Genomic DNA, 21489 nt, shown 5'->3' with positions numbered 1-21489 from the left:
GAAATCATCATAAAATTTCGAAATTTCTACTGAAATTACATTTGTAACCGGCCTGGAAGGATAAAACTTGAATTAACAATTAAAATATTTTAAAATATTGTGAACAAAAAATGAAGTCAAAGAAGGACTAGAAGATTATTCAAAATTGCATATCTCAAAATTATTCGCTCTTATATTGGACCTATAAAGCCGTGGACTATCTGATTGAGTGGCCTTTGTCAATGTAGTGTCTGAAGGTGAACGTTGATCTATGATAGCGAGATAATCTGAATGTGTGCCATGTGTATCTATAAAAGATGGAGGGATTGAAGAACTACCTGGGGTTGGCATATTGTAAAAGGGTTAGAAGATAATATCCTGTAGTCCTAAAGAGGCGTCGAGCTAAATCCTGGGGGAGCCATTGAGCTATATCCTTGAGAAAGAATTGAGTTATCCTAGGGAGGCATACCATAGAAAGAATATAAAAATTGTGATGGGCCTTGTGATGGTGGATGTAAGAGTGGAACTAAAAAATGAGACAGTCTCGATCAAGATGTAATTTGTTTTAATTTACTCTTACTAGTACTCTTTCCACGAGAACTACTACTCCGTCGTTGCTTATTATCATTACCTGTTAATGAAACATAAATTATATAATGAAACACTTAAACTACTAAAATATACAAATCTATATGCATCACTGTCTGCTTGTGCATGGCTTTAACATTATTTTATTTTGGTTAAACACAAAATTTGTCATGTGCAAATATTGCTACTTTAATATTAAATAAAGAGTTTATATAACAAACCATCACAAAAAGAAAATGGACATATTAATCTTCCTCGCATATTTTATTTTCAACATGTAATTCTTCCTCTTCACTTTCTCTTGTTTTACTACTGTCTGTTGAATCTTTCTCATAAGAAGAATACTTATATATGAAGAGTATCCATCATCAAGAGATTGATCTTCCTTATCATTTTCCATGGAAGCTTCTTCCTCGAGATCATTTCTTCATATATGTGATCATAATGCTCCAGTTCATCTTCTAATCCTATATCCACTATTTCTTGAACACTAGAAATATCATTTCGGTATGCAACATTTAAAGAATTCTCAACTTCAACACGACCCACATGCTTTGTTCTAATAACCACCCACTGATTTATTTTATTCCAATGCAACGAATAAGGAGCATAATACACTAGCTCAACATTTTGTGCAAAGATAAAAAACTATCAACTTTTTATGTGGCCAATCAAAAAAATCTAGTTCTAAAATCTCTTGAAGCACACCATAATAATTAGTATCTCTATCCTCATTGTTAGTGTCTTCTTTAACCTATACCCCATTGTTATTGCTTTTATAATACTTTGAGCTTTCTATAGTATGGAACCTATAGCCATTGACATTGTACTTATTCATCATTTTGACCCAAGGGCTTGATCCCCAACCTATATCTTTCAAAAATTGATTGATCATGTTATTATTTGGATCATTGACCTATATAATGATAAAAAGGAATTAAGAAGTTAGAAAATATTTATAATTTTTTTTAAAAATAAAATATATTTAATTTTTATAAGTTAACACTTACTGAAGATTTAAACTACTGGTTAAATAGAGAATAAATAGTATCATAGTCATACAAACTCAGGAACCAACTGTAAAATATATTTAATATCTATCAATGAAATTGGTATGAATTATTTTAAAAAACTCAATAATATAATTTGAAACTTACTTATAATATGATGAATTTCTGAACAATCCAACAATACATGTGTTCTGGTGACTTTTTCTCCATATCAGTCAAAAATCTTTCATGATAATTTTAAAATCTTTGCCTGATTAATCGAATATGGATACTGACGGGCCAAAGGATCATTCTTGCCTTCACTATGTCAAATTGTCCTACTTCCCAAACATGAAATATGTTTCTAAAAATAATAAGTATAAAAAGATAGTATAGATCCCTCAATTCTGATGTTTTATTTCATTGACCATTTACATTTGTCAACTTTTCTAAATAACATCAAGTTATATGGGAATTAAAAGAATGATTAAACATTCAAAAACTAAATAATTGTATGACCATTTACATTTGTCAATTTTTCTAAATAACATCTAGTTATACGAGAATTAAAAGAATGATTAAACATTCAAAAACTAAATAATTGTACAAAGAATGATTAAACATTCAAAAATAAAAAAAAATAATTTGTTGTTCTTACCTTTCCCAGGATACACCTATCAACCTTGAACCGAACCTCCGAGTAGTGATTCATCTACAAGATGGATTGAAAGATGTTCCATAACATTAAAAAAATCACATGAAAATTTTTCTCCCACTTACACAAAGTTACCCGAATATCTTGCTTCATCAAAAGTAGAGCATCTTTCTTTAATGATTAGAAAACAATTCTTTGAAGAACAAACTTATCTTTGTGATTGAATTTCATTTTCTTTCAGGTAGGCCACTAAATGAAATAGGAATTTAAGTCTCCACAAAAATATGACAATTGTGACTTTTTATATCCATAAATTTTCCTTTTACCATACTGCACGCTTATCAAAATTGAATGCGTACCCCTCAGACATCCTCAAACTCTTTATTCACTCATAAATTTATTGTTTTCCCTCCAAAGTGAATATATATTTGTACTTTGGCTTGATGATATTATTACTATTATTTTATTGTTGTAGATGCAACTCTATTCTCCTACAATATTCCTTTAAGTCCTTCCTAGTCTTTGTGTTATTTTTTGTCTTGTCCCGAACATCCATCCTCATATTAAATAGATTATCAAAAAGATTCTTTTTAGTATGTATAATGTATGTTGAAGAAAAACATGCTTACAATAATCTAACTCCCAGAATATACTGTGTTTGTCTAATTATTCTCAACACCATATCCATCTATTCTAGAAGATACCGTTTCTATCAACTTAGGCAAGCTTCTAGCTCTTTCCCAAATTTGCTCTCCTGAAAATATTGGTGGTGGTAAATCATGTTCAATTTTATTCTTCCTAAATGCATTTCGTTAACTCCTAAACTCATGATCAACTGGTAAGAACCGACGATGACACTCAAATCATGAATTTTTGTGTTTGTGATTTAAAGTGAACGACTGAGTATTTTTCATACAATACGGAAAAGCTAACTCGCCATCTGTCATCAACCTTGATAACATTTCATAGGTAAAAAAATCATTAATTATCACAATGTGAGGCTACCCCTAGTCGTAACAACGGTACTTACGACCACAAGTGACCACAAGCTAACCCATGAGCTGGTACCTATTGACAGTACTGAAGAAAATAGTGGTACAACATATGCGAAAGATAACCTGATAAGATACTGTTAAATTGGATGCTGAGATACGCATCAAAACATATCTGAAATATCTAGTAAAACATTGGAAATCAAACTATTTGTCTGAGTGACTGACAATACTAAAAGAACTGACTGACTGTCTAATTAATTATCAGAAAGCCTCTAAACATCATTAGGAGTTGACGGGACAAACCCCCAACTAACTCCAACTGACTGAATAAGTACTAAAGTAATTGAAATAAATAAATCATATACTCGATGGATGAGGACTCACCACTACTATTGTTGAGTAATGCTGAGCTGTCTAATAGCGGTCGAGAAACTGTGCATCCGAACCTATGTTATAAGACATATAGCGCAAAGAAAAGTATGTGGCCAGTACTTTGAATGTACTGGTATATGAGATAAAGACTGGCTGGAATGCATGTGGTAACTGGGCATAAATGCGTAATCATCTAATATCTGAAAATGCAAGACCAAGTATAAATATACTTCTGAAATAATCTATAAACTGAATAACTGAGATTTTGTACACTTGGTCAAGAAAACCCGAACTGAAATATATTGAATACTATACTGAGACCATGGAAGGTATCATCTAATTGATATGCCTTAATCAAAGCTAATTGGGGTCCAACTTATAAAACCAGTTAGAAGGGTGTCATTACCGTGCCACGGGTACTAACACTGGTTGTGTGGATCCACTAAACTGGTGTCCCGAAGGACTAAGGAGTCACATTCTATTGGCAGGTGCTCTCATGAGATATGTGTCAACCCTCAACTGGCAGGAAGACATCTCAAACCTATGCTAGCTATGTAGTTCTAGAACTCAGGGACTGCTACTAAAGGTCACACCCTCTACTGGCAGGTGAGCCCCCATCCCTAGGTTCGCTCGGTTCTAAATCCTACTCCCAACTGAACTACACTGGCACGGGACTGGACTAACTCAACTGAACATTATTACATAACTGATAGTTCTTATCATGATCATAAATATCTGAGTCATTAATAAGACTCATGGTTTCACTGAATTATTACTTGAAAGATCTGAAGCATAAGTAAACACATATGTATCGGGTGTTCATAACCCGCCAGCACTGAATAACCATAAAGCACGATATCAACACTTAAAACTGTAGTATGGGAATCATGATTTAAAGACCCAAAATATGGGCATTTCATCAAAAATTTTATAATCATAAACTCAAACATGGGAATGCCTTAAACACAAGAAAACAACATGGTTTCATGGCTAAATTCATAATTTGGGGATTAATCCCAAAATTAATTAATCATAGTATGGGAATTGCAACACTTAAAACATGATATGACACATTCCAATTGAAAACACTTGTAATCATAACTTGTAATTAAATTAACAAGAGACTCATGGATTTATTTCATCTAGAACATGTATAAACTCATAAATTAAATCAAATAGGGTTTCTAGGCTCTATGGGTAAAAGGGACCCATGGATGAACATCCCACATACCTTAACAACTGAATTCTTGAAGGTTTCTTGGATTGAAAGTTTGAACCCCTTGATTTCTTGAGAATGAAACTTGAATTGTTCTTGAGGAATAAGGAGGGTTTTTCTTGAGAGAATATGTGAGTAAAAGGGAAAATAATGGTCTTTGGGATCCCCAAATTTGTGTTATGGACGAATTGGGTGAAGGAAAATGACCCAAATACCCTTAAAATGCCAAGAAACAAAAGCTGAACGAAATAGGAAGGGAGCAACGTGGGCTTTAGAGTGGTGGACTAGACCGGATGACGCCCGCCTTACACCAATTGACTCGACCGAGCAGCGCCCGCCTTACCCCGGTAAACTAGAGGGGGCGACACCCATTTATCCCAGTGGTTCTACTGGTTTGGTATTTTGAACACGCCTCTACGCTCGTCCAAAAATTTTGAAACTCACCCAAGACATATTTTGAATAACGCCAATCATAGATCAACTTAAAAATCAATGTCTCAAGGTGGAAAAGACCAAAATAAAAATCATCGAAGTTTGGGGGTCTTGAAAATGACTTAGTCCTAAAAACTTAGTGAAACTTCCAAGTCTTGGACCCCTTAAACATGCAACAGAGATCTGAATAGTCCACATAAGAACAACACGCAAGTTAAAGTTTTGTTTGGTTGATATGTCATATGTTACAACACTTTCATGCCCCAAAATCTACAACTCGTGAATCAAATGCTGGAAATATATATAACAATCAAACTTTTTGAATTACGTGGACCAAAAATAATATAAGTTAAAAGCAACTATGGACTTTTCATAAATATCTCAGATGGAAGATTAGATGGTGTGACAAATACTGGCCAACATGAATATTGTCACACCCCCTTTTCAACCAAAAAAGATATATAATTTGAGTTTCGAAAGGGTTTTTGTATTAAAGTGACAAAATAAAAATTTATTTTGAAAAAGAATTTTTTTTCAATTAAATTCAGAGTTGCCACTTGGCATAATTCGGTGTGCCAAGTCACCTTTGGAAAGTCCTTTGCAAAATGATTTGACTCTTTAAACTGGTTTGTGAACAGAGATTCTGGTTAAGAAATTTTGTTGATCAAGGGGAAGGTGTTAGGCACCCCTCGATCCCGTGGTTCGACCACGGTTTCTTGGTGGAGCGTATCGGCTAATTTGACATTATGAATGTATAAAACATACAAAAACAATCAATCAAACAAACAAACAAAACAAATCCAAAATACAGTGTCCAGTCCTATTATACAGTCCAAAATAGAAAAATACAAAAATATAAATCCTATTCTAAACTAGTCCTAGCCTAAACTCCGTTACTTTACCTGATGCCTCGAGCCTTCATCACGAACCTCATTTTCATACATGATACTTTAGGGCATTCCCCGGTGAATAAATACAATTTTCTTCTGGGCATTCCTTGAAGAATGAATACATCTGAATCAATACGATAAACTAGAAAATATTCGACACGCACACATTCAAACATTCAACAAAACACCATTCCAAAATTTTGCCTACTCGAACCTAAACTTTTGCCTATTAAGCTTTCGGCCTAAAATATGATCTTATCTAGTTCACAAAATAGATATTTATTCTGAATTAAACAAAACAATAATAAATCCAAAATCAAACTAAATTCACTCTTTTTATCAATTTGTCAATTCCACCCCAAACAATCAATTTTACTTCTTAAATGAGATACTATTTCACCATACAACCATAATCAAGGGAACCAACCACGAATCAAAGCAAACACGCATTCATCACCAACAAGGATCAAACAACACACGATATTCAATCCAAACACCAAGCATAGTAAACAACGAAATAAAAAAAAGGAAAGAGTAGAATTGGACCTTTTGATAATTGATTTCTGTTGATAATAATGCTTAAGAAAACCCAAACTCAGAATCCCAAATAGAAAACCTCAACAACGAACCAAGATCCACCTCAATATTGAGAAATAACGATCCAGACAGATTTGAATCATAATAAAGGAGAAATAACAAGAAACCGAGACTAAAATTGCAAAAAAATCAAGAAAAATCGTATTCGAGATCACTCTGGATTTAACCAAATTTTGACAGAATTGTCCCAATTAGTTTGATACAACAATGTTATGACCCGAAAAAGAGAGAACAAACCCAAAATTTTCAAATTCCACCAGTTTAATGGTATTTTCATAGAAACCCCGATGGTTTAAGGCTTTATGGCGATGGCGTAATGAAGGGGGTTGATCGACAGTGCTTCTTCGATGAGGTTTTCACCAGAATAACCTCACCTAAACATTTCTTCAACCCTTTAACTCTATATCCCTCGTCATTCTCGGATCAACTCTTAATCTCTTATTGTTTTTTTAATCTCTAATTATCCCCTCTTTCTCTATTCTCAGTTTCAATCTCTCTCTCTATCTAATTACTCTGTGTGTGCGTGTGGTGAGGTGAGTGTATGCGTGTATGATGTGTGCAATAGTGGGTGTCTTCTCCTTTTATCTTCTGTGAGTGATAAGTGTAAAATTTTTAGAGAGAAAAAAAATCCGAGTATGTATATGTGTATTGTATATATGTGAGAGTGTATTAAACAAAATGGAGAAAGCTTTTTTGTGTAATCTGTGTGGTGTGGTTATCATTTATATGGTGAGATCCCCTTTTTGTGATGTCTATTGGGCATATATAAAAATGAAAGAAAAAATAGTGAGGTCCAGTGGTATGTGATGGTATTTAGGCCCCCTTTCCATTTTTGTTGTGTGTCAATTTTATTCTCTCTTCAATTAAAAAAAATGTATTGGGGAGGGAGGTAGGGGTAGTAAGGTGGGGGTAGAGGTAGGGTATGGGTGTGAGGTGGTTGGGATAAAGTTTTTTAGGATAAGGGAATATTAGGGATTTAATTTGTTAGGCGTTTATTGAAATTTTGTTATTTTTGTATTTTTATGGGGTATAATCGCATGGGTGAGGGTGTATAATAACGCGAGGTAAAAAAGGATGAATTGGATTTTTGGGAGGGACAAAACTAGGTGTCTACATCATGACCCTTTTTGAGTGTAAACACAAAGTGTTTTCAGACAAAAAAGTAGACAACGAGACCAAATTTTGACCTGACTATTATTCAAGGAAAAATGAAAGGAAGAAGGGCAACCGGGTCATGACTTAGGACATCCAACCTACTCAAGTTATGAGGGAATCAAGTCATAGGTATCTCAAAGGATTGGAAGAAGATGAACTATATCTAATTAGAGAGTCGAGTGAGGCCCTGTCGAAGTTCCGGTCCGCGACTCTGTCATTACATCAAAATAAAAATTACAAGTTAAAACATAAATAAAATTACAAAAATCCTATCTATGCAGCTTCTTTTGGACTCTTGACTTGAGCTTCTGATTCTTTCAAAGTTGAAATAGACCTGATTTTCTTTAGTATTGAACTTAAGAAAAGATTCTTTCTCCATACAAAATTTGATATTGGAGATGAACTCACAAATCTACCATGTTCTGTCGGTGGTACTTCTGAACCTTAATCCTGAATTTTAAAATTTTCACCTTATTCTTCAAGCTGGTTCCTGACTTACAACTTCTTCACCTTGTTGCTTGACTTCCAATTTCATCGCCCTGTTCTCCAGGCGGACTCCTGACTTTCTATTTTTGATCTTTTGATTTTTAACTTTACTGTCCTGTTCTTCAGGTGGGTTCCCGACTTGTAATTTTCTCACTTTATTGCCTTTCAGTTATTTCACCTTGTTGTTTGACTTTTGATCTCTTCACGTTGTTGCTTGACTTTTAATTTCTTCACGTTGTTGCTTGACTTTTAATTTCTTCACGTTGTTGCTTGACTTTTAATTTTTTCACCTTGTTGTTTGACTTTCAATTTCTTCACCTTGTTGCTTGTCTTTTAATTTCTTTACCCTGTTCTTCAGGTGGGCTCCTGACTTAAAATGCCATCACTCCTATTTTTCGAGCGGGCTCCCCGACTTGCAATTTCCTCGCTTTATTCTCTGAGCGAGCTCTCAACTCTTACTTTCATTATCCCTATTCTTCAGGAGGGCCCTTCGACTAGTAATTTCCTCACTTCGTTCTTCGAGCGAGCTCCCGACTTTTAATTTTATCACCCCTATTCTTCGGGCGGGCCTCTGACTTGCAATTTCCTCACTCTATTCTCCGGATGAGCTCTCGACTTTTAATTTTATCACCCTGTTCTTTAGGCGGGCTCTTGACTTGTAATTTCTCACCCTATTCTCTAAGCAGGCTCCTGAAATCAAAATCAAAACTAGAACAAAAATTATCCCAAATAAAGATTATGTTAAAGAAAGAGTCCATATTTTAGAAAAATAAAGTCTCACTTTCTAGGAGGTCCTAAGGTGAAGTTCCACATAACATGAATTACTTTTAATTTTTTCCCCAGTTTTCATCAAAAGCTTTTACGGGTGTCAAACCCAATCACAACTCCTTGCAACAGTGAATAATGCAAAGATTAATCAAGATTCTGATCAATAAATGTACCTTTTGCGTGTAAAATTAAATGACTGAGACCACCAAGTCCCTCTGTTAAGAATGAAAGTGAAAGGTTCTGGCTAAAAGTGCATCTTTTTAGAATTAACGGTTCATATTAGGAAGTGCACCTCTTAGATGTGAGACATGAAAGACCCAAATTAGAGAATGTGTCTCTTAGGGGTACAAGATGATGAGTTTTACCATAATTGTGATTACTAAACCTGTATAACAACATTACTCTTGTATTTGCAGAAATGAGGAATTGTACCCCTAAATATTTGTGCTTTGAAGCATTTGATTTGAAGGCAACAGCTGTTCCCGTTTCCTACAAAGAAAACTTGTGAGTTTAAACAGGGTGGTTGGCTTGATACTTTGGCATTTGAGGAATTTCTCTTGCACTTGTCCCATTTAGATCTTGCTTCCAATCATTAGCATTGGTCTAAACTCAGAATATTAAGAGTGACTCTGAAACAAACATAGTATCTTTGCTTTGCTACGTTTCTCGGACAATCCCCTTTAAACCTTGGTATTTCCATGAATTTCCCAAATTTGTGTGTTGACAACAACCTTCTGCATGCCTTGTTCTGACTTGCAATCTTGTTTCTTTCATGTGTCGGCCCTTTTCTTGCTTTGTGCAATGGAAGAAACTGGTAGCTGGTTTTGAAATATTTTCTCACTTGTTTGACATGGACTTGACTCAAAGACAAAAGAAAAAATGATGATGATTTTTTTTTTCAGATAACTGACTCAAGAAAATAAAATAAAAAAAAAGAAGAAAGAAAATACAATGAATGCCCCCATTTGAAACAAAGAAATGAATTTTTTTTCTAAAAATGACAGTCAATTCTAATGATTATACCATGTATTTTGGATTAATCTTCCTGATCTTTCCATCCATACTTTCTACCAGTTGTTTTTGAGTTAATGGTTTTGAAACTGGGTTGCTTCCTTAGGTCAATTGCATTCAAGACCCCATTCGGCTAGTGACACCTTAAAGGATTTTCGCCAACAAGCCTCTTTGATTTTCTCTCAGCTCACCATCGCCTTATAGTGCTCGTGAGGGTTTTCCCCAATAAGATTCTCTCATTTTTATTTCTCTCAACTTACCATCGCCTCATGGTGCCCGTGAGGGTTTTCACCAATAAGACTCTCTCATTTTTATTTCTCTTCTGATTCCTTATGCTGAGGAAGACAAGTAGTACTCAAAAATACATTAACATATCCATTGCATGCTTAGCCTTAACCTTCTCAAAGATTGATCTGAAGGTCTTTCTTTGGTTGTAACTTGGCTTTTGGGTATGGTTAGAAAGAAAGGATAGTATGAGGCCCAAACGACACTTGAAGTAGGGTAGGACTTACAACTTTTGGAATCGAATCAAACAATGAGGATTAACTCATGCCCAAGTTTCTTTTGACTGGCAATTCTAAATTGTTCATTTGGTTGGGTCGAGCCCCAAGTAAGGCAACCTACGTATCTCACCCCCGAGAGAGGGGAATCAGGTCACGCATAGTTCCGACAAGTTGCTTTTTTGCTTGATTCTGATTTATTCTCTTCTTTTTTTTCTGACTTTTTTTTCCTTTTTTTTTCTTTAAAACTTTTCTGGTTTTATTTTTATTGACACTCTTCTTTTTCTTTATTTTTGACATATCATTTTTACTCTGTTTTTTACTCGACACTTTTATTTTGAACCTTGTTGACCTTTATCTCAGTTCCAAAAGAGGGATATAAAAGAAAATAGAACCAAAGATCAACGGGGGGAACAAAGGATGACACAATGTTTGGGTAGCAAAATGAAATGTCTTCGTCATATCAATCCTTGAAAATGCAAGTACATATCATGCAATATGAAAGTGAAAGATAAAGATCATTTGTGACACTTTAACAACATTAACTTTAACTGAGCATGTGTTCTAGTTCTTCTTCTACACTAGTCAAACATACAACTCCATCTTTGTTGTACATCCCTCACATCGAATGATCCATGCCTTTGTGGAGCTGATTATCTTCCTGTTTCTCTTGATATAGGATTGTGCATCCACTGCTTGACCTAATTGAGATATGTCTTTCAATTGATGACCAAGTTATTCATGTAATTCTCAACATAATTGCCTTAATTTTGAAAGAAGGCTTCAACGTGGTCACCAAATGTCTTAACACTCTACCAACTTTCTCAAATGCTTTTGCTAACCTTAGCCCGCTGATTCAATATTTCATAGTTAAATTGAATTTGAAGATCTAGCTGAAAATTCTGCAGAGTATGTCATATCACTAGAGCCAACAAAAATGTACTATGTAAAGAAAACAAACAAACAATACCCATTTAAAACACAAAGGAAAAAGGGACATTTTATTTAGTTAAAATAAAAGTTAGAAGTGTTTAAACATGAACGACAATGAAATAAAACAAGATAGATTCCGATCTATAACCCTAAGATAATTTAGAAAATAGAAAGAAAAACAAAATAAACTACCAACAATCCTTCCTAGTAAGGAGAGGAGTGACTTCCCAATTGTTAATCTTGACACCTTAGCTACTGAGTTGCACATCGTAACTAGATCTTTCATCACCATCAGACATATTTCCCTCAACAAATATGTTCTGGATCCTTATGCCCACTCATTGATTCCTACGTATTGTGCATCATCATGTGTTGGTAAAGGATTCTGTGTGACGCTCGAGGTGTCAACGTTTTACACTACAATTATTTTTCTTGAATCATCTTTTATATTTATCTTTTTAAAGTACGACAATCTTCAGTACTGTGACCCTGAACATCAGAATGATATGCACACCATACATTAGGGTTAAAATTTCTTGAATGTGGATCAGGTGTATACCCAAGAAGAGGAGTAATCATGCCCCTCTGTCTCAATCAATGGAACAAAATGACATAGGATTCCCCAATAGGAGTGAAATTATCCTTTTCCTTCATCCTTTTTGCAATCATCCTTTTTGCAATCATCCTTTTTGCAAACTCTAGCCTTGGATGAAACTTGGATTTAGAGGTTCCTTGGTAAATTTATGGGGGTCGAGAACGATATTGCGGGACAGGTGCATGCTATTTTGGATAAGAAGACGGATGAGTATACAATTGTGCATTATTTAAAGAACATTGAGGAGGTGGAATGGAATTCATTGGATTTTGAAAAGAGGAACCTTGTTGCAGATGAGTAAGTGGATTTGATATGTAAGCTCGGGATTGAGGATGACAATATTGGTGAGTTGGACCTCACAAACTCTACTTTGGACCTAGCACGATAATAGGTGCATTATCCTTCTTATTTCCTTTAGTTTCCTATGATTGATTGTAATATCATCCCAAATGTTTCATAGAATTCTTCTGTCCATCAGGCTCCCCAAATTTTGATGTCTCAAAGCTTGGAGGAAGGTTAACATTTGAAAACATACCCCAGTTTTTATATGAAACATCTTCATAGCTCATAAGTCCCAAGGAACTTTTCATATCATTTTCTATACTCTTCACTTTCCCTACCATTTTCTCTGGCTTTTCTGGCATGCTAGGCTTCTTGATAAGAAATTTTGGCAGTCCACTTAACTTAACTGTAGGCTCAAGAGTATAACAATGATCATCAAGATTATTAAACGTGGATTAACTAGTGGATTGGGGAAGCACAATAGTTAGATTGATATCCAAAGTGTAAGCCTCAATAGAAGGTTGAGCAATAAAAGCACAAACGGTATGTGGTGCTATGAATGTGGTAGGCTTATACTGAGGATCTAAAGAATAAGTGGTGGAAGTATTGGGGTACACTTGACGTGGAATGGATTCTGCAGTATGCTATGGTGCATCAACAATAGTAGGAAACTAACTTTCCAATTATGGTGGAAGACTCATGATATTTGCAGGGCCAATAGTGGGGAATGAAGGAGGAGGCATCCCACTGGCCCAAGCTCGATACATTTCCATCATTTGTTGTCTTAGTCTCAAATTGTCTTTCTTTAAACTCTCAATTTCTTGACTCTTTCTTTGATCCATGAGGTCACTCTCTATATCCTTATTGGACACAGCTAAACCTTCTTCAGATTTGGTGTGATATGGAGAACCAGCCAAAATGCTACAAACCAACCACCTTACACTAACTGAACAAGAGATAACAAACGCGTTAGAGTTCAACACTTTCTCAAAATCTTTTTTTGGTTTTTCCTTTTCTTTGGAAAAGATCACCGAACCCAAGAAGGGCGCCTACGTATCTCACTCCTGAGAGAGGAGAATTAGGTGTGCGTAGTTCATGAAGTTTTGACACAACATGACCGATCAAACTCTCTTTCTTTTTCTTTTTTCTTGAAATTTTAAGAAGAAAAGAAAATAACAATTTGTCAAAAGAAATGACAATTTTTTTTTTTAATTTTTCAGCTTTAACATCCCTATACAAAATGAAATCTATGATTATCAAAGAAAATCTTTTTGGGTTTTCAATTTTGAATTTCACACAAAAATGAACTTGAAACAATTAAAGGAAAATCTTTTTGTGGTTTTCTTTTATAGATATATATATGACACCTACTCTAATAAAGAGTGAAGAAAATTTCTTTTTTTGACTTTTGTAAAATAAGATCTCTGAACCCAAAATAGGCTGCCTACGTATCTCACTCTCTCAAGAGGAGAATCAGGGGTACGCAGTTCATACAGATTGGACAATTAAGGATTAGAGAACCGACTGAACCCTAACTTAAGAGACACGACTAAAGACAGACAATGAAAAACATCGATAAAATATTTTTGGGGTTTTTAATTTGACACTTCATATAAAACCGACAACAACAACTATGAAAGGAAAATCTTTTTGGTATTTTCATTGTAAAAAACTTCTAGCATCTTTTTTTGAATTTTCCTTTTATAAAAAGATCCTACTGAAAGAAAAATCTTTTTGATGTTTTTGTTTTTGACAAATGAATGAAAAAGGCAAAAAATCTTTTTTAATTTTTGTTCTTTTGAGAAAATAAATGCAAAAGATAATTTTTTTTTTTTAATTTTGGGTTGTGAAAAATAAAAGCCATAAAGAACTCTAAAAATAAACTACAAAACTCTTTTTCATTCACCTTTTCCTTTCTTTTCTCTTTTTTTTAAAATTTTTCCTTGCCCATACTTTTTTAAATTCTAGCACATGCGTTTTCCTAAATCAGTCCATCAAATGACCTTGTTACCCTTAAAGATGCAACATTTAGCACCTAAGGATGCTTTAGAGGTGAGTCTCTTACAAAGGACCAAGTGGGTCCTGCTAGATCTTAATATGATGCAGATAAGCATGACCTAAAGGCTGACCTATGTTGGGATCCACTAACAAGGACATTTGGGGGAGCATATGATTGATAGTGGCTGCTTTGCTTTCCACCTACTCCATTCAACCGATGGCTCCTCCTTCTAAAATAAGGGTGACTCAACTAGAGGTTGTGTACACACATGTACTATGAAATTGTTCCAGAAAGAATGACTTGGGTTATGCACATGATACCAGATATAAAATGGTAACACATAATTAAAAACTTGTAAACATTTAGCATATAGATAATCAATAAATGATAAAGCAAATACAAACGATAACACAAACAATGCTTATACACCCATAATGTCAAACTAAGCTGATACGACCCTAAAATAAGCTCGAATTCTGACAAAAGTTCCCAACAGAGTCGCAAGAGCTGTCACACCTCGTTTTCAACCAAAAAAGATATATAATTTGAGTTTCGAAAGGATTTTAGTATTAAAGTGAAAAAATAAAAATTTATTTCGAAAAAGGATTTATTTTTTTCAATTAAATTCAGAGTCGCCACTTGGCATAATCCGGTGTGCCAAGTCACCTTTGAAAAGTCCTTTTCAAAATGATTTGACTCTTTAAACTGGTTTGCAAACAGCTATTCCACTTAAGGAATTCTGTTGACCGAGGGGAAGGTGTTAGGCACCCCTCGATCCCGTGGTTCGACCACGGTCGCTTGGTGTAGCGTATTGGCTAATTTGACATTATGAATGTATAAACCACACAAATACACCAAAACGATCAATCAATCAAACAAACAAAATAAATTCAAAATATAGTGTTCAATCCCATTATGCAGTCCAAAATAGAAAAATGTGAAAATATAAATCCTATTCTAAACTAGTCCTAGGCTAAACTCCGTTGCTTTACCTGATGCCTTGGGCCTTCATCTCGAACCTCCTTTGCGTACATGATACTTCGGTACATTAGCATGTGAATAAATACAATTTTATTATGGGCATTCCCCGAAGAATGAATACATTTGAATTAATACGATAAACTAGAAAATATTCGACACACACATATTCAAACATTCAACAATACACCATTCCTAAATTTTGCCTACCCGAACCTAAACTTTAACCTATTAAGATTTCAGCCTAAAATATGATCCTATCGAGTTCACAAACTAGATATTTATTCCGAATTAAGCAAAACAACAATAAATCAAAATTAAACTAAATTCATCCTTTTTATCAATTTCTCAATTCCACCCCAAACAATCAATTTTACTTCTTAAATGAGAGACTATTTCACCATACAACCGTAATCAAGGGAACCAACCACGAATCAAAGCAAATACGTATTCATTACCAATAAGGATCAAACAACACACCATATTCAATCCAAACACAAAGTATATTAAACAACGAAATAAAAAGAGGGAAAGAGTAGAATTGGACCTTCCGATAATTGATTTTCATTGACAATAATGCTTAAGAAAAGACGGACTCAAACTCCCGAATAAAAAACCTCAACAACGAACTAAGCTCCAACTCAATATCGAGAAATAACGATCCATACATATTTGAATCATAAGAAAGGAGAAATAGCAAGCAACCCCAGACTAAAATTGTGAAAAAATTGGGAAAAATCGTATCTGAGACCTCTCTGAATTCAACCAAATGTCAATGAAATCGTCCCAACCAGTCCGATATAATAAGGTTATGACCCAAAAAAGAGAGAACGAACCCAAAATTTTTGAATTCCACCATTTTAATGGTATATTCGTAGAAACCCCAATGGTTTAAGGCTTTGTGGTGATCGCGTAACAAAGGGGGTTGACCGGCAGTGCTTCTCCGATGATAATTCTGGTGAGGTTTTCACTGAAATAACCCCACCTCGCCATTTCTTCAACCCTTTCACTCTATCTCCCTCGTCATTCTCGAATCAACTCTCAATCTCCTATCATTTTTTTCAATTTTCCCATCAGCTCCCCTCTCTCTATTCTCAGTTCCGATCTCTCTCTCTAATTACTTTATGTATGTATGTGGTGAGGTGAGTGTGTACGTGTATGGCGTGTGCGATTGTTGGTGTCTTATCATTTTATCTCTTGTGAGTGATGAGTGTAAAATTTTTAGAAAGAAAATAAAATTCGAGTATGTGTGTGTGTATTGTATATATGACAGAGTGTGTATTAAAGAAAATATAGAAAGTTTTTTTTGTAATTTGTATGGTGTGTTTATCGTGTAGATGGTGAGCTCCCTTTTTTGTGATGTCCAGTGGGCATATATAAAAATGAAAGAAAAAATGGTGAGGTCCAGTGGTGTGTGATGGTATGTGGGCCCACTTTCCATTTTTGTTGTATGTCAATTTTATTCTCTCTTCAGTTTAAAAAACATGTTGGAGAGAAGGTTAAGGGGTAGTGAGGTGGGGTATGGGTGTAATGTGGTTGGGATAAAATTTGTTAGGATAAGGGAAGATTAGGGATTTATTTTGTTAGGGATTATTGAAATTTTGTTATTTTTGTATTTTTGTGGGGTATAATCACATGGGTGAAGGTGTATGATAACACGAGGTAAAAATGGAAGAATTGGGTTTTTGAGAGAGACAAAATTAGGTTTTTACAAATATGGTGCAGTTAAGACAGAAAATGGGTATAAATCCAACAACACACAAATCCAACTGAACATTCCTTGGTTCATTAGAAAAATATGAAAATGTTCTATCAAAATATTTTCATACTTCTCCATCTGATGGATGACACAAAACACCAAGCGGTCTTATATTTTCATAGTGTCATCTCATATGAGGAGTTGGACTCATTGATGCATACAATCTCGTTAACCTTGATATAATATAAATAATGCATTGCATTAATTGCAACTTTGTTTCACTGATAAGTTTTTAAAATGTGACACTCCATAAAATTTGCAATTCTCTAAGTCTACGTCATCGTTATAATACAGCATGCAAACTTTTCCCAACAATTAATTTTCTAATAGGAAAGACCTAATTCGAAATTCAATATGTTGGCTTTATATTAATTATCAGACAAGTCTAAGTTTGACTTTAGTTTATTCATAAGATCAATTACAGAGTGCATGCCAACTTAAGAAATATTACCATATAATTTAATACTTAGCGGCCTGACTACAACATATAACTCAGAGTGAAATATGCCTTCATGAAGTGGTCGACTAGCAGACTCTAACTGTACATAAAAATGTTGTGCCTCTTTATTAGGGGATTGATCAACATGTTGTTAATTTTCACACTTATTGTCCATTCCAAAATCATTCATAACCATTTTATGTAACCTAGGATCTTGACTACTTTCATCAACAATAAAATTATGACTATGACTATTACCGATGGTACCCTCAATTTCTCCATGGTTAGTCCACACATAATACTTTTTTATAAAACCTGAAACACCCTAGATTTTTTACCTTTGGAAACTTCTTAAGCTTTGAGCTCACTGCCTTGGTAACGACTCACCGTATGAGTCATATGGTGTCCTGACGAGTCATTGGGATGAGTCGTAACCAAACCAGTATGTTTGTGGATAGATTCTGCTCTGAGTACGAGTGGCTCACTAAGATCCATAAGGATATGTTACAATTCTTTAGGAGTAATCGTAAGGTGTCCAGTGTAAGTCCCCAATTGGGTTCTGTGTTGACTACGACTGGACCCTACGAACTGCAGGATCCCATTATGAGTGACGCCATTGAGTCGTAAGGATAATAGTATAGGGTACTGATGGTACTGCCTTGGTTATGACTCGTGATGATGAGTCATAGGGAGTGGCTACGATTCAAGGGTTGACTTGTAGTCAAAGTCGATCCCTTTTTATTTTCTAAGTTAAGGGCATTCTAGACATTTCTCCTCTTACCCAACTTGAAAACCATGTCTTATAACCTCTTTAGGATATCATTAGCCCTCATAAGCATATCAAAGTAACCTCTCAACACTCTCAAGTTCCTCAAGGTCAAGAACACTTAGGGTTTTCAAGAGGTTGATCAATTAGTGCTTTTAAGGGTGATTTCTCTCCATACATCTTACTATTTCAGGTACGTGACTCTTCCCTCATTGTTAATTTTGTAAAAGCATATGTATTAAAGTATTGTTCACAAAGAATTTCTTTGATTTTAAAAATAAGGGTTGTGGGTTTTGAATACTTATTGTACTTTTCCATAATTTAATTGTGATTATTCATGCGTTAAATATGGTTTTGAAATTGTGGATCTATGGTTGTGATTTTCCTAAACTTGTGACTTTTGAAGTGGTTATTACCCCAACCCATAGTGTGAAATTGATTTTGAGTTATGAGAAAGGTGGGAATTTGTCAATTGAACTAGTCTTGAACTATTGCATGATATAAAGAGGTATTTTAAACACAATGGTATGATTTAATGAACAAAGGGAGTCGATGTTCCCCCCCACCTTGTATTAATGAACAAAAGGAGTTGTTCTCCCTAAGTTAATAGAAATTATTTTGGCATGATGTATCACCTTGCAAATATAGTTAGTATAACGATACCAACAATGTATGCTTTAATGTAAAATCTGGTTCATGATTGGGATTGTGTTATAAATATTTTAATTGGGCTCTAATAAAGGTTGTATAGCTGAGTCATGAAAGTATAGGTCTGGGTGACCAACACTGAGAACCACATTTGCCGACGCGAGGGTCAAAGTGACCAGGGAGGTTTGAGTCCCCCTCATTATTATTATTTCATGATTAGGGAGGTTTGAGTCCCCCATAAATCATTACATGATAAGGTACTTAAGTCACCTTAGCATATGTTGGGATGTTCGAGTCCTCCGTGTGTATATATATATGATTATTTTTTGGTTTATGCGGCTACACGTACTGGGGCCCAACCAAGGGGTGAGAGCTAGGGCTCATATAACTCGAGGGTATTATTATATGATGGTTGAGCTACACAATCCAGGCTAAAGTTTTGAAAATATATGTTAAGCCTTGTTCTCTATCCCGACATGTGATATATATATATATATATATATATATATATATATATGCCCATATATATATATGTTTGCATTTGATTATGTACGTTAGTTTGAATGATGTTAAACTATTGATCATGTCATTATGTTATCCTTATCCCTGAGTTACATGCTAGCGTTCACCCCACTAACCATCATCAGACGCTGTATCCCACACGATGCAGAAATGTGTCATACCTCTACTCCTCTTGCTCAGTGATTAGGATTCGAGATCAGCTCGTGAGTTTACATTGAAGTGGTGAGCTTTCATACATCGAAAGTCTACATTTCGTATTTTGTACCTCTTATGTCTTAGACTTATTTTTGGGTATTGTGGGGGCCATGTCCTGACGCTTTATTGATATTCAGTTTTGGATCATTGTTTATAAGGCTTTGTTTGGACTATTGTGGTTATTGGATGGTGTCGGTTGGTCGTTTGACCGATCATTGGTGGTTGATCATGGACATGCATTGAAATTTTCTTAAGTTATTGCACACTATCTTGTTATATGCTCGAAATTTATCTGACTTTGGGTGTGTTGTGTTTGGATTGGTTAGGTGCAGGAGGTGATCTCTGACCCACGAGGGGCTTGAGATACTTGACACATCCAGGTCCTGATTCGGGTCATGTCAAAACCCTTACTATGAAGATCAACCTTTACATCTACGGGTTTAACCACTTTTTACATTTACAATCTATACAGGGACACCTAATTATCCCGTCTGATTGACAACATAAATTTTCTTGCTTAAGAAACTTCTTAACACCTTGTTTAAATTTCTTGTGCAATTTTCGCCGATAAGAGAAACTTCTATCATACATTAATTTATGATGTTCGGTTTTCATCTACATGTACAAATAACAATGAGTAAAAATTGAATAATTAGGACATGTCGCAACTTAACACAAAAACACAATTTTGAACTTTTAGATTTACTTAGCAAAAATAAATAACTTGAACTTAGCACATTCAAATCTATATTTGCTTTAAAAAAGGTTATGGGATAATGTTCACATAAAGTTGTACTCAACTCACTAAATTAATTCATGAGTCATTGTTGTTGGGTTCGAAATTGAGAGAGCGTCACGTGGAAACTTTTAGTTTGCAAATCATAAGAAATAAGTCAGATGATAAAGAAAAACATAATACGAAAAGGCATATTATTGATATGGTTTGGCCAAACAACCTACATATTAAAAATAATATTGAAAAACTTAAAATCTATGGAAAAAAATCTCTCCCTAAACAAGGACTCTTTAAAGAAATACATTGTGGATGTTATTGTGTTATGATATGTGAAGAAGAGTCTTCTATTTATAGAGTTTCAAAATTTTTCATCCAAGAAAGAGGTTTGTCAAGTATGGAAAAGTTTTATATTCTCCTTTAAGGAAAAATAAAAGTAATTATGGTACTACTTTTATTTCCATCAATAGAAAACTAAAACTCAATTTTGGTAAGAAAATCTGGGCAAAACCCCTAACAAATCTCCCCTTTTTGACTTGATTTTCTTGACAAAACATGATCTGTCTTCTTCATGTCATATGCATACTTTTGGTTCTTCACATAGTCTTCATTACTGTTGTTTGACATGTTTAAAAATGGAGTTTTAGGGTTAAAAATATGAGTCTTTTCTGGTTTAAAATATATGAGTCCTTTGTAGGATTAAAAGTGAGTTTTATTTTTAAATATGTAACAGCAGAATTGTTGAAATATGATTGACAAATCATCTCCACATGTAGCTTTTGGACATATATATTCATTATCATCAAATTGATTGCAAATTGGTTTGAACCGACTTGTCTTCAACCTCGTTTTACTCAACCACTGGATTTTTGAACCAAGGCTTTGATACCACTTGTTGGGTTCGAAATTGAGAGGACGTCATATGGAAGCTGTTAGTTTGCAAATCATAAGACGATAAGTCAGAAGATAAAGAAAAACATAATACTAAAAGGCATATTATTGATATG

This window comes from Capsicum annuum, chromosome 3 (genome assembly GCF_002878395.1).
Source record: "Capsicum annuum cultivar UCD-10X-F1 chromosome 3, UCD10Xv1.1, whole genome shotgun sequence".
In the NCBI taxonomy this organism is placed as follows: domain Eukaryota; kingdom Viridiplantae; phylum Streptophyta; class Magnoliopsida; order Solanales; family Solanaceae; genus Capsicum; species Capsicum annuum.
This window is presented reverse-complemented; position numbering follows the sequence as displayed.